Genomic DNA, 16,640 nt, shown 5'->3' with positions numbered 1-16,640 from the left:
TAATCCTGACCCAAGTCCCTGTGTTCTCAAGGGCATCAAGACCCCCTATGCTTCTACACCTTTGTGTCTATACCTCCTTCCACTTGAAAAGCCACCTCTTTCCCTCATTGGAATGACAAGCTCCTTCTTCCCATTCCAGAATCTGACATTTCTGTCACTTCCTTCGGTGAGTTTTTCTCATTTACCTCGGTGGTTCCACACATTTTACCATTTATCTATTCGTTCCCAATTATATCCATGTCTCCAACATTCAGTTCTGGAGTCTGGTCCCTACTACGTGCTTAATAGAGGGTAAGTGCTCAAGCAGCCAGAAGCACAGCAGAGTAATTAAGTGCTGTGTTCTGCTTTTAGATAAACCTGAGTGCACATCCAACCCTATACTTATCACGCAGGTGACCTTATGGAATTTCCAAAAGCATCAGTTTTCTCCCCTGTAAAATAAATATGTCTGTATCAGAGAGCTGTTGCTATGATAAAAAATGACATGTGAAGAAACCCAGTACAACTTATTAATATTGTCATTATTATTATTAAAGACTAGCCTAAATACAATAAGTAAAATTTCATATATTTATGCTAAGGATGTAATGAGTAGGAAAGGGATGATGGGTCAAATGTAAGTGAACGGCAGCAGAGTCTGGTGAAAGGGGTTCTTATATTTTTAAGGTGTGATGCAAACACAAGTCATAGAATGGAGGAAAAAAAAATATTGGAGGCAAAAATAATGGTACCAGGAGCAGGTAAGTAACATTGAAATATATTGAAGGAGGTGACAAAATAATAATGCTGAGAAATAATGGTGAGAAATGTTGAGGAGCAGGTGGTCCCCAAGGTGGGACTTGGTCCCTAGGGAAAGCTCTTGAGTCAAGACAGAAAATGAGTATGGAGGATTGCAAACAGTTAGGTGTAGGATCTCTTGAAGTAGGAAGAGATTTGAAGGCAAAGAGAACAAATAAAAGACAGCAGCATCCAGGAACTCCACAAGGATACCAGAGGGCAGGCCCTTACAAATGCTAATGAACTGACGCTGAATGAGTTCAAGTCGGCAATTTTGGGGGGAGTGTTACGAACACTTGCTGATGATCAGCCACTTGCTGACTGAAGTAGAAGCAACCAGAAAAACAGTTTTACTTGAGAAGGCCTAGAAGTGAGTTCATGGCCAATCCCAACGGGGAGAAGAGTAAGCACTTCTCAAGCATTTGCTGATCAAGACTTTTGCATATCTGAACTCCCGCACATCAAAGAGGACTTCCCGCTGGGTTTGCTTACCCCTTTAACTAAGTCCTTGATTTAAGGACAGAAGTTCCTGTAAATGGAGAATTTTGAATAGTCAGAAATTGCATTCAGGACAATAGAGCTGTTCTTCCTATTAGAAAGTGGCACAGCTGGTGTTATTAATCAAGCAAAAACACTGCCCACCTAGAGCCCAGTGACCTTCACCCAGTGGTTGTAAAATTGGCAGGTATCAGATTTCAAATGTGAAGTGCCTCCTAGCTATCCTGAAAGACTGGGATCCAAAGGTCAGAAGTTCCTTTACTAAGAGGTCAGGCCACTAAGGTCAGGATGTCCAGATCTGTGTCACAAAGGTCAGAATGCTCTGCCAACAAGACTTCAGCCAGAGTGTGGAAGAACCCCATGGGTGAGAGTGTAGCAAGAGAAAGATCAATAGGCTTATTTGCCAGGGTTAAAGGAATTTGGGTCATAGAATCTGGCAAACCCAGATGAGTTGGGAAACACGTTTTCCAATTTAAGTTGGGTTAATGAGAATTTGACATAATTCAGAACAAAGTGTGCTTGTCTCCATGGAAGGACCAAGGTGTCAATTTTATAGTTTGTTGCACATGGTCAGGACCACTCTGTGTTGTGCTTAGGAATGATTATATTCTTTAGAAGTTGAATTTGAAAAGTGATAACTTTGAAGTTTAAGAGCCAACTATTTCCTATCTTTGTGTCCCATGTATTTACAGAGACCAAAATGAGACATTAATTACCTTAAGGTATCATTAAATATGGATACAATGCATTTCAAACAGTTTTTATCTGCATTTTTATTTGTATCTACCTTTCTTTCAAAATTATTTTGAGGGTAAAAAATAAAGTATCTTATTTTTAGGTCTATTTTATTTAATTCCATGTCTTTATTCTGAAAGTTACAGTACCAGTAGATTTGATAAAGGCAATAATTTGGAATCACTTACTAACAAGATAGCCAAAGGAAATTTGTAGTAAAAAAAATATTAGATATATACCACATTTTTCTTTTAAAACACAGTAGTCAAAGCTATTCTTATGGAAACCTTTTCTTTTAGGATCTTTTTTAATGCACAGGACATTTTAATACATACTATTCCGTTTGATACCCACTAGACACAATATACAATATATAAATAATTAAGTTAATTGTGAAATATTTTTTGGTATTAAATGGAACTTGGACAAGTTAAAGACAATGAACTATAGTTCCATTTTGGCATGTGATTTCAATTAGCTCTAATAAGATTATGTATTTCATCCAATGTGCATTGTGTCAAAAATAAATTCCTATGACCTAATGTCATTAAAATGTTATCATCTTTGGCTCTTCTCTCTTCTGAAATGTACTAGGCACCGTGCAGAATATTGCAAGTTTGCATAATAGAGAATGGCAATATGAATGTGGAGATGTAATTCTGTTGTCTTTTCAAGATATACTGCAGCAGAACTAATGACTATATATCTCAGCTTTAGCAAGATCCAATTTTCTTCTCTAAACTAAAAAGTCACTCCCAAGATTTAGGCTTTCATTTTATAAAATTATTCCCTTAAAAATACACAAGAACTGCCAAGACTAAAGTAACAAAAATGTGTGGCTACAGATAGTTGCTGCCTTATAATGCACTGGTGTTTCATTAATCACTGTTTTCAGACTGTACATTCTGATTTGTATGTGATTTCCAGAGTAATATATAGAGCAGTCAAAGTTGCATGTGATGGCCAATTGAATATTTTCAGGACAAGGGGGAGAGTTTATATTTGTAAGGGCAAATTAATACTTGATCACATAGTCTTTAGGATAATGTTCTTGACAGTCCCTTCTTCAAATGTCTTAGAAGAGCCTGAGCTGTTATCCTGAGAAACATGTTTAAAACACCTCCCTTTAGCCAGACTCTCAGGTTTCCTTGGAGGAGAACCAAACATTTGATAAGAACCTTTGTTTTGTTTCAAAACCTCCTTTGGGGTCAGATGTCCCCACTCATAATGCTTAATTCACTTGGATAATGTGCCACCAAAGCATTTATCATGATTATGCTGTTTAACCCAAATTAGTGAGTGAAAAGATTTAAAATGTTATCATTTACTAGAAATTTATGGAATTCTTCTCAAAGAAAGGAGTCTAACTCAGCCAATCAAATACATTCAATGTTCCCCTAAATTCGTATTTAATCTTGTATACATTTAAATGATTTCATATTCCTAAAATAAGTTCTCAACTCCAACCAAGTAAATCTTACCAAACGGTAAAATCCCAATTCAGTGCCCATTTCCCTTGAGAAGCCTTACCTAACTACTCACTCCCATTTAAAATATAGCTTGTATCACCTATAGTAATCATTTTTCACTAGCTTATGTGCATGTCACATATGTTAGTCATGCTTCCCTAACTAGATCCTAAATTCACCAATGAGAACAGGGAAGAGAAGAATCCACATTAATTGATCTGCTAAAAACAATGGAATGTGTTACATACTTTATATATGCTTTCCCACTTTACAAGTTCAAGGTTTTATACTTCTTGTTGAATTCTAAAATATAGGGTACAACTGGTGTTCAAAAAATGCTTGTTCATTTAAAAATAGCGTTTAAAGTTTTTTCCTCCCAAAGATGTTATTATTGCCAATTTATCCTATTAACCATTAGTAAAGGTCTTTCTAAGATTAGCTAAGCTTCATATTCGTAAGAATTTTAGTCTCATTTTTAAAAATTTTATTTATTTATTTGAGAGAGAGTGAGAGAGTATGAGTGCAGGGAGGGACAGAGGGACAAGCAGACTCCTCACCCAGTGGGGACTTGGGGCTCCATCTCAGGACACTGAAGTCACGACCTGAGTCAAAGTCAGATGCTTAACTGACTGAGCCACCCAGGCACTCCAGTCTCATTTTTATAAAAGCTAACTCAGAGGTAAGTATCATGAAGTAAGATAACAACCTTAATGTGTTTTATAGTCTTTTTCTTCCCTTCATCCCTTCCAGGGGCTTAATTTACAACACAATCTCAACACAATTGTTAAATTATAAACTCTAGACTAAAAATGCCTGGGCTCAAATTCTAACTCCACCAACTTGAGCAAATTATTCAAATATTTTACAATCAGTTCCTTTATCTACAAAATAGAGATAATGGTATATTGTCAGAGGTGTCCATGCAGGTTAAACAGGATGATGTGTACAAAATGGCTGGCCTTTAAAAAGTCCTCAGTAAATATGAACTTCTTTTTAATTATTTGCTTATAAATTTTCTTTCTCCATTTTCCCATCTGCAACCCTATCCAAATAAGTCAGAGAAAATGTAATAGATAGGTCACATTCTTTACTCTCTTCGACCCATTATGAAAAACGGAGTGGGATAAAGGTGATCAGACCAAAGACTAAACTTATATATATGCCATCTTATCCCATACCTCATCTTGACCCTCTTCTCTAGTAGAACCCTTTTCTCATACTTTGTTCACTCTGGTGGATTTACTGGTCCAATTTACTCATATAGATAAATCACTCATATATGAATGGCTTCAGGATTGCCCCACTCAGGCTTGCTAAAGAGGATTTGCCATTTCTTTCTGAGTTTCTTCCCATGCCTTCTGCCATCTGATGAAAAGCCTCTTTTGCCAGATTGTTTCTTCTGAATTTCTGTCAAAAAATTCAGAAGTAAAGTGGTGGAAATAAAAAACAAACAAACAAAAAACAGTGCTTAGACTGGGTCTGGGGAAAGCTCTCCGGAGTTTCAGAAGTGAGAAACATGGGGAAAATTGCAATGTGTGAAACTAGAGTAGAAATGGATTTAAGAAGTCATGGTGTGGACTCCTGTTCTCTTTGTGGTGTTCTAGAAACGGAAATAAAGACATTTGAGTATTTTGAACTGACTTTTCAATTTCTGAATTTTTCTTTAACTATGGTACATTCTGAGACTGGGCCACATGGTTCACAGCTTTATAACTATTATTCAAGTTAAGTACATGACTAAAATTTCTCATAAAGTGCAGGAAGAAAAAGTTGAGGATACAAATAGCTGTAGTAGTGTATTAAGACAATTCCTATTGTTCAAGTTGGCTAAACAGCTTTCAGCCCTGGGCTCCACCAAGCAACAATCAATAAATCCATTCAACCATCCTCAACAGCTGCATTCTCTGAGTCACTTTAGCCATTTGCATTTTTAATTTTTCCTACAAATTTAAAAAACATTTAATATTTCTCTTCCTTTATATTTCAGCCCACATGTTTTTGCTTCTCTCTATTTAAGATGATCTTTAAATCCATAAGCACTTTGTGGAAGGTAATATATTTTCACAGTGATCACTATTAGCCTTTTGAGTCCCAAGAATAAATGGTCCCTAAGAAAGAAACACAGAGTATAGATGCATTATTATCTTAAGAGAATTCCAAACTGGGCTTCTCTTCCTTCTGCTTCTGGTGCTTTCTCCACAAATCCTACAGTTCATTATCCTAAAAATGAATTTGATTGCTAGAGGGTAGCAGAATATGCCACCACAAAATATGCCACTTGGCATAGAGCTTATTTTGAGTTGAGGACAACTGAGAAAAAGCAGATACAAGAAAAGCTCTCTGTCCTCCCTCTATTTATCTAAAAGCAGGACATAAATTGTAAATATGTCTCCCCTCTCCTCTCCACCAGGAAGGACAGAAGTTAATCACTAAAGACAACTGTAGATACTTATCAGCCCAGAGATGGCACCAGACAAACCTATGTAACAAATGTTACCAACTAGCCTTTTCTTCTATTAGTTCACCATGTATTTACCTTCCCACAATTTACCCTCCAAAAAACTCAGTTATCTTTCCTTTGTCTTGTCATTTCTCTAAAAACATATTGTTCTTCTGTTAAGACGCCATATAAGCCCAAGCTCTAATCACCCGTTTGAGTTACTCATCACTGGGTACTTCCATGTGTATGCACACATTAATAAATTTGTTTGTTTTCCTCTTGTTAATCCGTCTTTTGTGAGTCCAATTTACAAGGCCTCAGCCAAAGAAACTAAGCTAAATAGAGAGAAAAGTTTTCCTCCTCCACATTGCTACGATCATGCTTAAAAACCTCTGTTGGCTTCTTATACCTATGGAATAAAATCCCATCTCCATAGAGGGTCCTTCCTAATGACTGCAATAGAAGGATGAATAGAAATGTATAGGAGCACAGAGGAGGAAGAGCTGCTTGGCTGTGAAAGCAATGGTGACAAATTTGTCATGGTGAAGGGAGATAATAAAACGTTAGTACTCCAGGAGTATTAATACTACCTGGAGAAATTGAGGAAAAGCCACAATTGAAAGGTGACACCTGAACTGGGTCAAATGTTTAGTGAGTCATGTTTGGTTAGTGCTATAAATTTTCCCAGGAAGAATATTTTAGAAAGAAGAAACAGTATATACAAGAGAAGCTCCTCCTCAGTTTCCGTGTGAAGCATCTTCAGGCAGTAGGGAAGAGCTTTGTGTGGCCCAATATAGAAAGTGTTGGAGAAAAGTGGTGAAGAGACAGGTTGGGGCTTCTATTGCAATCCTTAGCAGGAAGTATTGAAAATATCTGTCTCAGATATGTGTCTCCTCTGTGGTTCTAACTAAATTCCTTGCCAATGTTAAGACTTCCATAGTCCCAGGACTTGGTATAGTTTTTGGTGTTTAAATCTTTCCTGAGTAAATGAAGCAATCCATCAATGAAACGCTTTCTAAATTAAGAATGAGAGGGAACATTCACTAATATTTAATAAGTGCCCATACTCTTTACCAGACATTGTACTGATTCTACAAAGCTCATTCGTAATTATTTAATGAGTTTTATCAAAAGTCTCTGCTTTTATCAAAATTTATTTATATTACATAAAATGTAACACAAATATATAACACTTTAATCAAATAAAGTAAATCTTCTAAACTTTCAGGAATTAGATGCTTGCTGAGGACTTATTACACAAATTGTTGAAGATGCATGTCCTATGTATTAATAAAAAAAAAAAAGCAGTGGAAACCAACTAAGAATTGGAGCAAAAAAAGTGCATCCAATTTATTCTCTTTACACAAATGTAAACCCAGCAGTCTGCATTTCTTTTATTTGTGTATTGGCTGTAAACAGGCAACCCGTTCTGCTGTGTGCTTTGTTGTATTTTTTTGGCTCTTTTGGTGGCAAGTAGCAGACTAGTTCAACCCAGCTTAAGCAAAAAGTAAATTTAATTGTAAGAACTTAAGAGAGTCTGAGGGCACCTGGGTGACATAGTCCTTTACACACTGGTCGAGATCTCAGGGTCCTGACATTGAGACTCCTATGGATCTCCCTGCTCAGTAAAGAGTTGGCTTGAGATTCTCTCTCTCTCCCCTTCTGTCCCTCCCACTAGAGTGCATTCTGTCTTTCTAAAAATAAATCTTAAAAAAATAATAAAAATAACAATAAAAAAGAATTCAAGAAGGTTTCACAAACTCTAGACCTCTAAAAGAATTAGAGTTAGAGGGGCACCTGTTTAGCTCAGTGGTTGAGTGTCCTTCTTTGGCTCAGGCCCTGATCCCAGGTCCCTGGGATCAAGTCCCACACCCGGCTCTGTGTGGGGATCCTGCTTCTCTCCCTGCCTGTGTCTGCCTCCCTCTCTGTGTCTCTTATGAATAAATAAATAAAATCTAAAACAAAAACAAAAACAAAAATTAGAGTCAGAAATAAAACTGTTAGGCAGTGACTTTCTCCATGGTTTCTTATTTCCTCTATTCTCTTTGCCTGTTTTCATCATTACTGTTTGTCATTCTTTTGTTTCTCTTTCCACATGGTGGAAAATGAATAGCTCATCCAGGACATTTTACATGTTGCGTGTCTCTAACCATGCTTAGAGACCAGCTAGATGACTCTGAGAATCAGTTTCTTTGAGAGAGAATCTGATTGTCTTAGCGAGGTCCGGTGTCCACTCTGGGCCAATCACTAGCAGTCAAAGGAAAAGAATAGCTAGAGATACCTAAGGGTGCATTTCTCAGCGAGGAGGACAGTGTTCATTGAACAGATACCCCAATGATTGTCCATTCCACACATGATCTTAGCCAAAGCTTTTCTTGCATGGAAACCAGTTATTCCAAATACACACTATTGAGGACTCAATTTCATAATCAGTTTGTAGTCGATTCAGTCCTAAAAGTTTAGGCCACTATTTTCTAGCCACTATAAAATCATTAGGGGTGATTGAATCCATACTTTAGCTGGTTGATATGTAATTTTCTCCACTTTCCCAAATAGATGGATGTTTTCAGTTCAGTGTAACTAGAACTAAAGAAAATGTGCAGAGGAAATGTCTTTTCTTATTACATTATAATCATGTTTGTGTCATAACAGAGTGGCTAAATGAAAGGGACATACTCAAATCACTGCAGGACCAAATTAGCAAATTGAATAGTTTTGGTGTGTTCACAGAATAACCGATTAAACCATGTAACCTCGGGAGAGGCAGTTTCCAATACACAGAAACATCAAATAGGAGGAGCCTCTGATCTGAGGATATAATTGGACATAGAAGAAGGGGTAAGTCAGAAAATGCTCACCTAAATTCATCCCTAATTTTGCCTAGTTCAAAATAATTAACCTCTAGCCTTTAAATACGAAAATAAATATTATTGAATCTTGTTGTTTCTAACATAAGTAAATTTGTAAAAATAAAATCATTCTCAAAATTGCCAAGTTTCCAGTTTTTTTAAGACAAGTAACTCCTCAAAATTAGCTGATCAAAAATTATTATGAGTAGGCAATAAACTGAGTGCACCCAGGCATCTTTTTTTTTTTTCCCCAAAAAACATTCACCTGAAATAACAGTAAGGGTGTTTAAAAAAGGATAAATTATTAATGATATCACAAAAGGGGCTAATAGTACAATAGGTGGACTAATTAGAAAATGAAAGCCAATGGGGTGTCACATGAAAATGTACCCACAGGGTGCAGGAAGCTGTAATTCAGGGGGGAATCCTTCCTCTGGGTGAAGATCTGGAGAAACTCTAAGATTCAGCAGATTTGAGAAGGAATGGGATGTGGAATGATGTCTGTCAGGATCTAGCCAGAAAAACAAAAACTTTAAAAAAACAAAACAAAACAAACCTTTATAGGTATTCTAAACTAAGAGAAATCAATTGCTACAGAGAATAGGTTGTCCTGATAATGGAAAGAAGTGGGAATGCCCAAGAGTTTGAGCTGGTGATGTAACTCAGAAATTGGCAATTGCAGTAAATCTCTACCACCCCTTAGGGCTGGAGGGACCAAAGGTCAAGATAGTGTTAACAGTCCAAAGCTATAGCCATCTAGCAGAAGTTAACACAGTGGTAAGCCTGCCCAGTAGAAGCTGAGACCACAGAAGAAAGGATGGATTGACAGGAGAAGTATAGAGAGGACACAGCCACTTCCTCAAATGCTGCCTGAGATGCTACAGCTGCCTTGGACGTATAGAAGAAATACCCCGGCTTCTCTCTTCTTCCCACCCCCTAGTCTTTTACCAATGCTTCCTGCTGACCGAACCTAGCCAGTTGACAAAGAAACCTAAGAAACAAGGCTCCTGTTCTGTGGAGCAGGGCATGAGGAGGTTGAGAAATACTTCTGAGATCATATAGCCATGTGGCAATCTAGAGACAGTTTTCAGGTAAATGCATCTAAGGAATGAACCTCCCAATACCCTAGAGCAAAGCCTCGTTCTCACTGTCTTTTTTTTTTTTTTCCAGGAGTGAAGAAGATAAGGTCTGCCTGCCTGTCCTTCTCCTCTACATGGTGAAATACATCTGCTGTTTTTGACCCACACAATTCCTGGCAGAGAAAACCCACCCCTGATATTATATTCATTAATCGAATGTTTTATTTACAACATCGAGTGGACGAACCAAAGAACACCACTCAATTGAGGAAATCCAGAAGTTTGGAAAAAGGACTAAGATGAACAAACAGAACAAGTGACCCTGAGAAAACAAGTAATTCACCAAACAGAATTGTAATTAGTCTTTCAGGAAGATTCAAGAATATGTTGCCCCCTACCCCCAAAAAAACCTAGCACACCAAGAGATCACTATGAAAAGGACACAACTAGAAAATGAGCATTCTTGGAAATTAGATATATGACTGACATTTTTTAAAATATTGCAAGTATAAGTCAAAATGATTGTAATTTGGATTCCAGAGTCGAAGCCCCAAAGATGAAATATGTTAAAAGGTAAACTGAGGTACTTTAAAATTTAGACTTTATTTGAGCAAACATCTATTTGAATTAGGCAGCACCAAACTGAACGTTAAGAGTGCTCCCCAGACAAGAAGGGAAAGGCTTTTATAGAGAAATGAGAAGCAAAGTAAGGAAATTATTTGATTGGGTACCACTTAAGCTGTTGCCTTATTTGGGGAAGCCCAGTTGGATGTCTGTGATTAGCTATTCTTAGGTTTCATTTTCTCAGATTTGAGTGCATTGACTCTGGCTTAGGTTTCAGTTTGTTCCATAGACTGACTACCAAGACCTTAGAGCCACCTCAGTCTAATGGCTTCCCTGTACATATGTAATTAATATATATGTAGCTTTATACATAAATTTATATATATGTAATATATTTAAATATAAAAATATATATTAATGTGTAATATATAACTTTAACATAATATGCTTTGTATTATAGAGTATATATATTCTATATAATATACTTTGTGTTACATATATATTTGTATTATACATTATGTTATAGATATACTTTGTATTATATATATATATCAAAGAAAAATTAATAGACATGGACATTCAATCAAAGCATTCAATATCCCTATCTAAGAGAAATAACCAACAAAGAGAACAGAACACAATAGAAGTGGGAGACATTAAGCAGAAGAAAATGGAGAAGGCAGAGAAGAAGGAACAAATTTGCAAAAGCTCAAAAAATGCCCAAGTGCCAGCTGGGTACAGGATGAGGCATTCATACCAAGGCACCAAAAAAAACTAGATCTATTCTTTAGTATTCTCAGTCTGAGGGCAAATAAAAATGAGGGGGTATAAAAAAAGGTATTTTCAAACACACAAGCAGTTGTCTTCACTTACCTTTTCTTAAAAAGAAGAAAGTGGATTCTTCATAGAACAACAAAGGAATTAAAGAAAGAGAAGCCATAGTACACCCAACACAAAAGTACGGTGTGAAGAAATTCCTTCAGAGTAGGCTCTGTGGCGTGTGAGAAGAAATAATGGTCAAACTTGGAAAATGTTTTGATTAACTTTGACAGATAGTAGAGCTAAAAGTCAGGATCATTGTGGGGCTGAAATATAAGCTTATGCTTCCTCTTTCAATAAGAAAAAGAAAATTAAAAATTCATGGAAGAGCAAAAAGCTGTATAAGGAAGCCTTGGACCAAATATGAAGAAAGGTACAGTGTGGAATAATTTTGAACTACTCACGGAGTGGAAGGAAAGAGATTTTCTTAACCTTCTCTGATGACCTTAGAGCATCACTTGTCAAGTGGGCCAGGTTTAGTGAAATAAGATTACATCATTCTACCAAGTTCCATGGTGATTCATAATTGCTGCAATTATAATATATTTTTTAAAGATTTTATTTATTTATTCATGAGACACAGAGAGAGAGAGAGACAGAAAAAGAGACAGAGACATAGGCAAAGGGAGAAGCAGGCTCCATGCACCGGGAGCCTGATGTGGGACTCGATCCCGGGCCTCCAGGATCATGCCCTGGGCCGAAGGCAGGTGCTAAACCGCTGAACCACCCGTGCTGCCCTGCTGAAATTATAATATTGAAAACATTTCTTCTGAATTCTTGACTATAAAGTTTATAAAGTATAAAGTAAAGTATAAAGTAAAGGGTTAAATAGTTAATTATAATGGTAATACAGAATTTAGTATGAATTTGGTCAGTAAAAATAATGGCACAGTTAACAGAGATAAATATGGAGGAAAAGGAAGAAAAATGGTGTGAAGAAGCACCAATGTTTTTATCTTAATAATGGGAGCTAAGGAGTAATGCATATCAACTTTGTCGAATAAAACATGAAGTTTAGCAATAACATGATAAACAAAAATTTGAGAGGGCAGAAATCAACCAGAAGTAAGAAAGAGTATAAGTCAGTAAATTCATCAGAGATATTTTAAATATTTAAATTGTTAACTTGAAGGTTTAAAATTATTAAGTAATTGTAAGCTGTTAAAGTAAAATAGAAGTATGAATGTTCAGTGTAGCACGGGAGTTTCAGGTTAGTGGCCCACAAGCTAATTCTGCAAAAGAGACCTTTTTTGTGTGTGTTTTTATTTCCCATATAATGTTTGTAAAACTAAGAAACTTAACCAAAACGTTCAGATTACAGGTTTTCTTAAAATAAAAAAAAAATTTTAAAAAAAGAGTGTAAGAAAGATCTAGCAACACAGAGATTGCATTCCTGCATGGGGGCAACTGGCCAGAGCTAGCGAACAGCCTTCCCTTAGATGGAGCCTGTGCTACGCCATTGGCCACACTCTGCAGTCATCCAGCTATGTTACTTATGCCCTGCTTTATCTGTTTACATCACCTGCCTGGCTTCTGTGAGACTGGAATGTTTGCCCCTTTACTGACAGTTACAGAGTTAAATAGCAGAAGAACTATACGTGGTTCAAGGTTGGTACCTCTGGGGAAACGAGGTCAAGGGTGGGAAGAGTGTAGTTTGGGAGATAATCATCTTTCATTTCAGGACCATTTCAGGCAGCTCTTTTATTCCTATGTCTATTTGTCTTTGTATTTCTCTGTCTATGACTATGTCTTACCTAGCCCGAGCCTGACCACAGACTGATTCAGAGATAAAGCTTCAGAAAAGATGAAGAGACCTTATGCTTGTTGAAGTGTCAAATACACGTAGGAAGATGGCTCTCAAGGCTATGGTTCAGTACTCAGGGGTTCACGGATGCTATAAAAAAAATAATAAAACAAAAAATTAGAACAACCTACCTGCCTGGTAGAAGTAATATAATGTTTCTCTGATTTTGCTTGTGGCCAGTTGTTAACTCTCACAAATAACCATGTGCTCCTCTACCTTTCCCAGCCTTCCTTAAAGGATGTTGCAATTATGTGACTAGACTCTAGCAGACAGGATGTGGGCAGATGTGATGTAAGCTTCTCCCAAGCCTGGCCCATAAACTCTTCCCAAGCAATCATATAGATCTCTTTCCCTTCCTCAGCAATTTGGAAGCCAGGTGTTCAAGATGTCTTAGCTACAAGACAGATGGAGCCTATCTGACCCATATTAGACTGTGATGTGAGCAAGAAATAAATCTTTGTTTTGTTAAGCAATTGAGATTTGGGGATTGTCTGTTCTAGCAGTTATTGTTAATTACCTAAACCAGTGACTCTCAAATTTAGCATGTTTCAAAATCACCAGGAGGGCTTGTTACAACACAGATTGCTCACAGGTGACTTAATATGAAGTCTCCTACACACCAGCGCTGAAGCAATGCTTACCATAATTCGATTGCATGGAAATGAAGATGTTAGAAGAATGGGTGATGCCAGATTTCCAAGATGTAACATAATGGTGCTCTTATCTACACTGAGATGACTATGGGTAGTCTGGAAAGTGATGACTTCAAGTACTGTGAAGCACGATTTCAAATGCAGCATAATTATGATCTGGGAAACCAGAAGGCAGATGGATCAGTCTCCTCTGAGGTCACCCTTGTTGGCCCAGGTCAGTCTACAAGTAAAAGTATAGGAGACAAAACATAAGTACACACTGCAAACAATGGTTCTGTGATACCCAATGGAAGTCACATCTCAGAATCATGAGTGTCACAGACTCATACCTATATGTTGGTCTCTTAACAGTTTCAAACAGGAGCTCTTCATTTCTGAATGGGAGCAATCATAAAAAGTTTACTGCCAGAGGAGTGAAAATATCCAGTAGGAATCCCATGGTTTTATGTCAAGAACATCGCCAGAAAACAAATGCATTTCTAATGACCTAGGAGTGACAGACTCAACCTTCCAGGTTAAAAGAAACTATTGGACAAAATTCAATTTTCTTCTTTCCTTTTTCCAGATATGAAAAATGTGCACATCTGTGGTGGGTATTTCTATAGTATACTTTTCACAAGAAAGAGTGGTTTAACTGTATTGCCAAATTCAGCACAGTTCATTTTCAAAAAGATAGTTTTGCATCAACCTCTGGGTTTAACTTTGTATTCTTCTTGTATCCCCTACCACAAGCCACACAAGCTAGTCTCTCTTCTTAGAGATAATAGAACTCATTTTTCTTTTAGCATTGGAGTTACTAATATTTAATTTGTTAAATCTCTCACCATGATATGATAATAAATTACCTGTGTTTTCCAGAAACTTCTTTTTCTGTTTCATTTCTTTCTCTTGATTTCTTACATAGATCCGATCACAGAAATCCCTGCTTGGACATTGCTGTTAATATTCCCAAGGAGAACCTGGTTACTGCAGGTTATTAATGGAGAGTAGAATGAGAATGGTGTGATTACACTATTTGATTTTTCCCATTCTATTTGCAATCCAATGGGATAGTCACTCTTGATGTTATTAACTCTTCACATTTAAATTTTAATCCTCATTTATAAGCCATCTGCTGTCCTTAACTCTACAGGTCAGAAAAATGAAATTAGATTTTCTTTGTCCTCTTGAGAAATGTGAATACAGGAAATGATGAACTAAATGAATCTTACTGCAGTTTTGACATTCAAAAATTTTAAATATTTCAAACTGTTCAGAAAAAAAGATAGCCTTTAATTCTATTTTCATACTATCTCTACAGTAAGTATTATTAACCATCGGCTATCTACAAAGCTCTGTGCTAAGCGTTGAGGAAGATTCAAACATCAACAAGACAGAATCTTCTCTATCTTCTTAGAACTTAAAAGTAACATATCTTCGCAGGTAGTGATGGTCTTCATAGTAAATGTTAAAGTCCTTAAGAAAAGTAGAACTTAAAAGCTATATATGTGAAGATGGATTATTTGGATGAGGAATGAGTGACAGTTACATGGACATGTAAACTAGTTCTTGAAGAACTGTAGGATAGTGATCACAGAGGAGGCAAGTATAGATGATGGGAGCCAGTACTCGACGGAGCATATCTGGGAATGAAATAACATCAGAGGATGGCTATTAAGACAGGTAGGTCATCATTAGTAATAAGGCTGACAAGAGGCAAATTGACACCAGATTATAGATGTTTGAATGTAACATTCAGGAATTTGGAATTCACCCTGTGGTCTTTGAGGGCATGACAGAGGTGTGAGAGAACGACAGTTTTGTTTCAAGAAGATTGATCTGATGACAGGTGTGTACAAAATAAGGGAAGTCTGAAAATCAGATTCAAGAGCTATCGATAGGAGAGAGATTGTGTGGGTCAAGCAGAGAAAGAAATCAAAGATGATGCTGAAGTTGAGAGCCTGATTGACCAGGTGGATTGTAACTATGTACAGAGGAAAGAAAGTCAGAAGAAGCAGCTTGTCTGGGGAAAGGTGTTCCTACAGGATTGTCGAGTTTAAAATGCTGGTTGGGAAATGCAGAGGAGGCCAACATAGAAATGGAGCTGAAGCTCAAAAGAGGATGGTGTTGGTGTTAAAGATTCGGAAAATGGTTAAAGCCAAAGGTGGGGAGAGGTGGTAATTGAAATCATTCAGTGAAAGACTGTGCTGACAGAAAGGTAGGGAGCTAATAACTACTTGGGAGTCAAATTTAGTCACATTTGTTTGCTCACACTAAATTCAAACACTAAGGCTGACACAGCTCGCAGAACCTCCATAAAAAGAATGGCCAGCATTGTCAAATGTTACAGTAAAAGGTAGATCTACAGATTTCTGTTTGCATTTGTGATTATAGTCATGATTCAGAAAATCTACATAAGCTGTCTTTTTTATTTCCGCAGGTCAAGTGTAGATTTGACAGTTAGGTAGGTCATCTGACATAGTCAGAAATCGAATTGGGTGGGGTGCCTGGGTGGCTCAGCAGTTGAGCGGCTCCGGGCATGATCCCAGATTCCCAGGCTCAAGTCCCACATCGGGATCCCTGCATAGAGCCTGCTTCTCCCTCTGCCTGTGTCTCTGCCTCTCTCTCTCTGTGTCTCTCATGAATAAATAAATAAAATCTTAAAAAAAAAAAAAAAAAGAAAAAGAAAAAGAAAGAAATCAAATTGGGTAACTCCTAACTCGCCAAATCCACCTGGAGTCTAAATCATTTGGATTTTCTAGAACTGAGCACATTGTTTTGTAACTCTGTGTCTTCTGGCTAAACTCTAAGCTCCTTAAAGATAGGGCTTTGGTCTTGCAGGTGTTCGGCTCTTAAAGGAAGCTTGTTTTTGTTTTTGTTTTTTTGGTTAAATATCATAGTTAGAATAAAAATTGGCCTCAACTCTGTGTAATCCTCAACCATTTATAGGATTCAGCATCATGTGTGTGCCAGC

This window comes from Canis lupus, chromosome 30, assembly GCF_048164855.1.
Source record: "Canis lupus baileyi chromosome 30, mCanLup2.hap1, whole genome shotgun sequence".
Taxonomy (NCBI): Eukaryota; Metazoa; Chordata; class Mammalia; order Carnivora; family Canidae; genus Canis; species Canis lupus.
The sequence above is the reverse complement of the archived record's forward strand: the minus strand, read 5'-3'. Positions refer to the sequence as shown.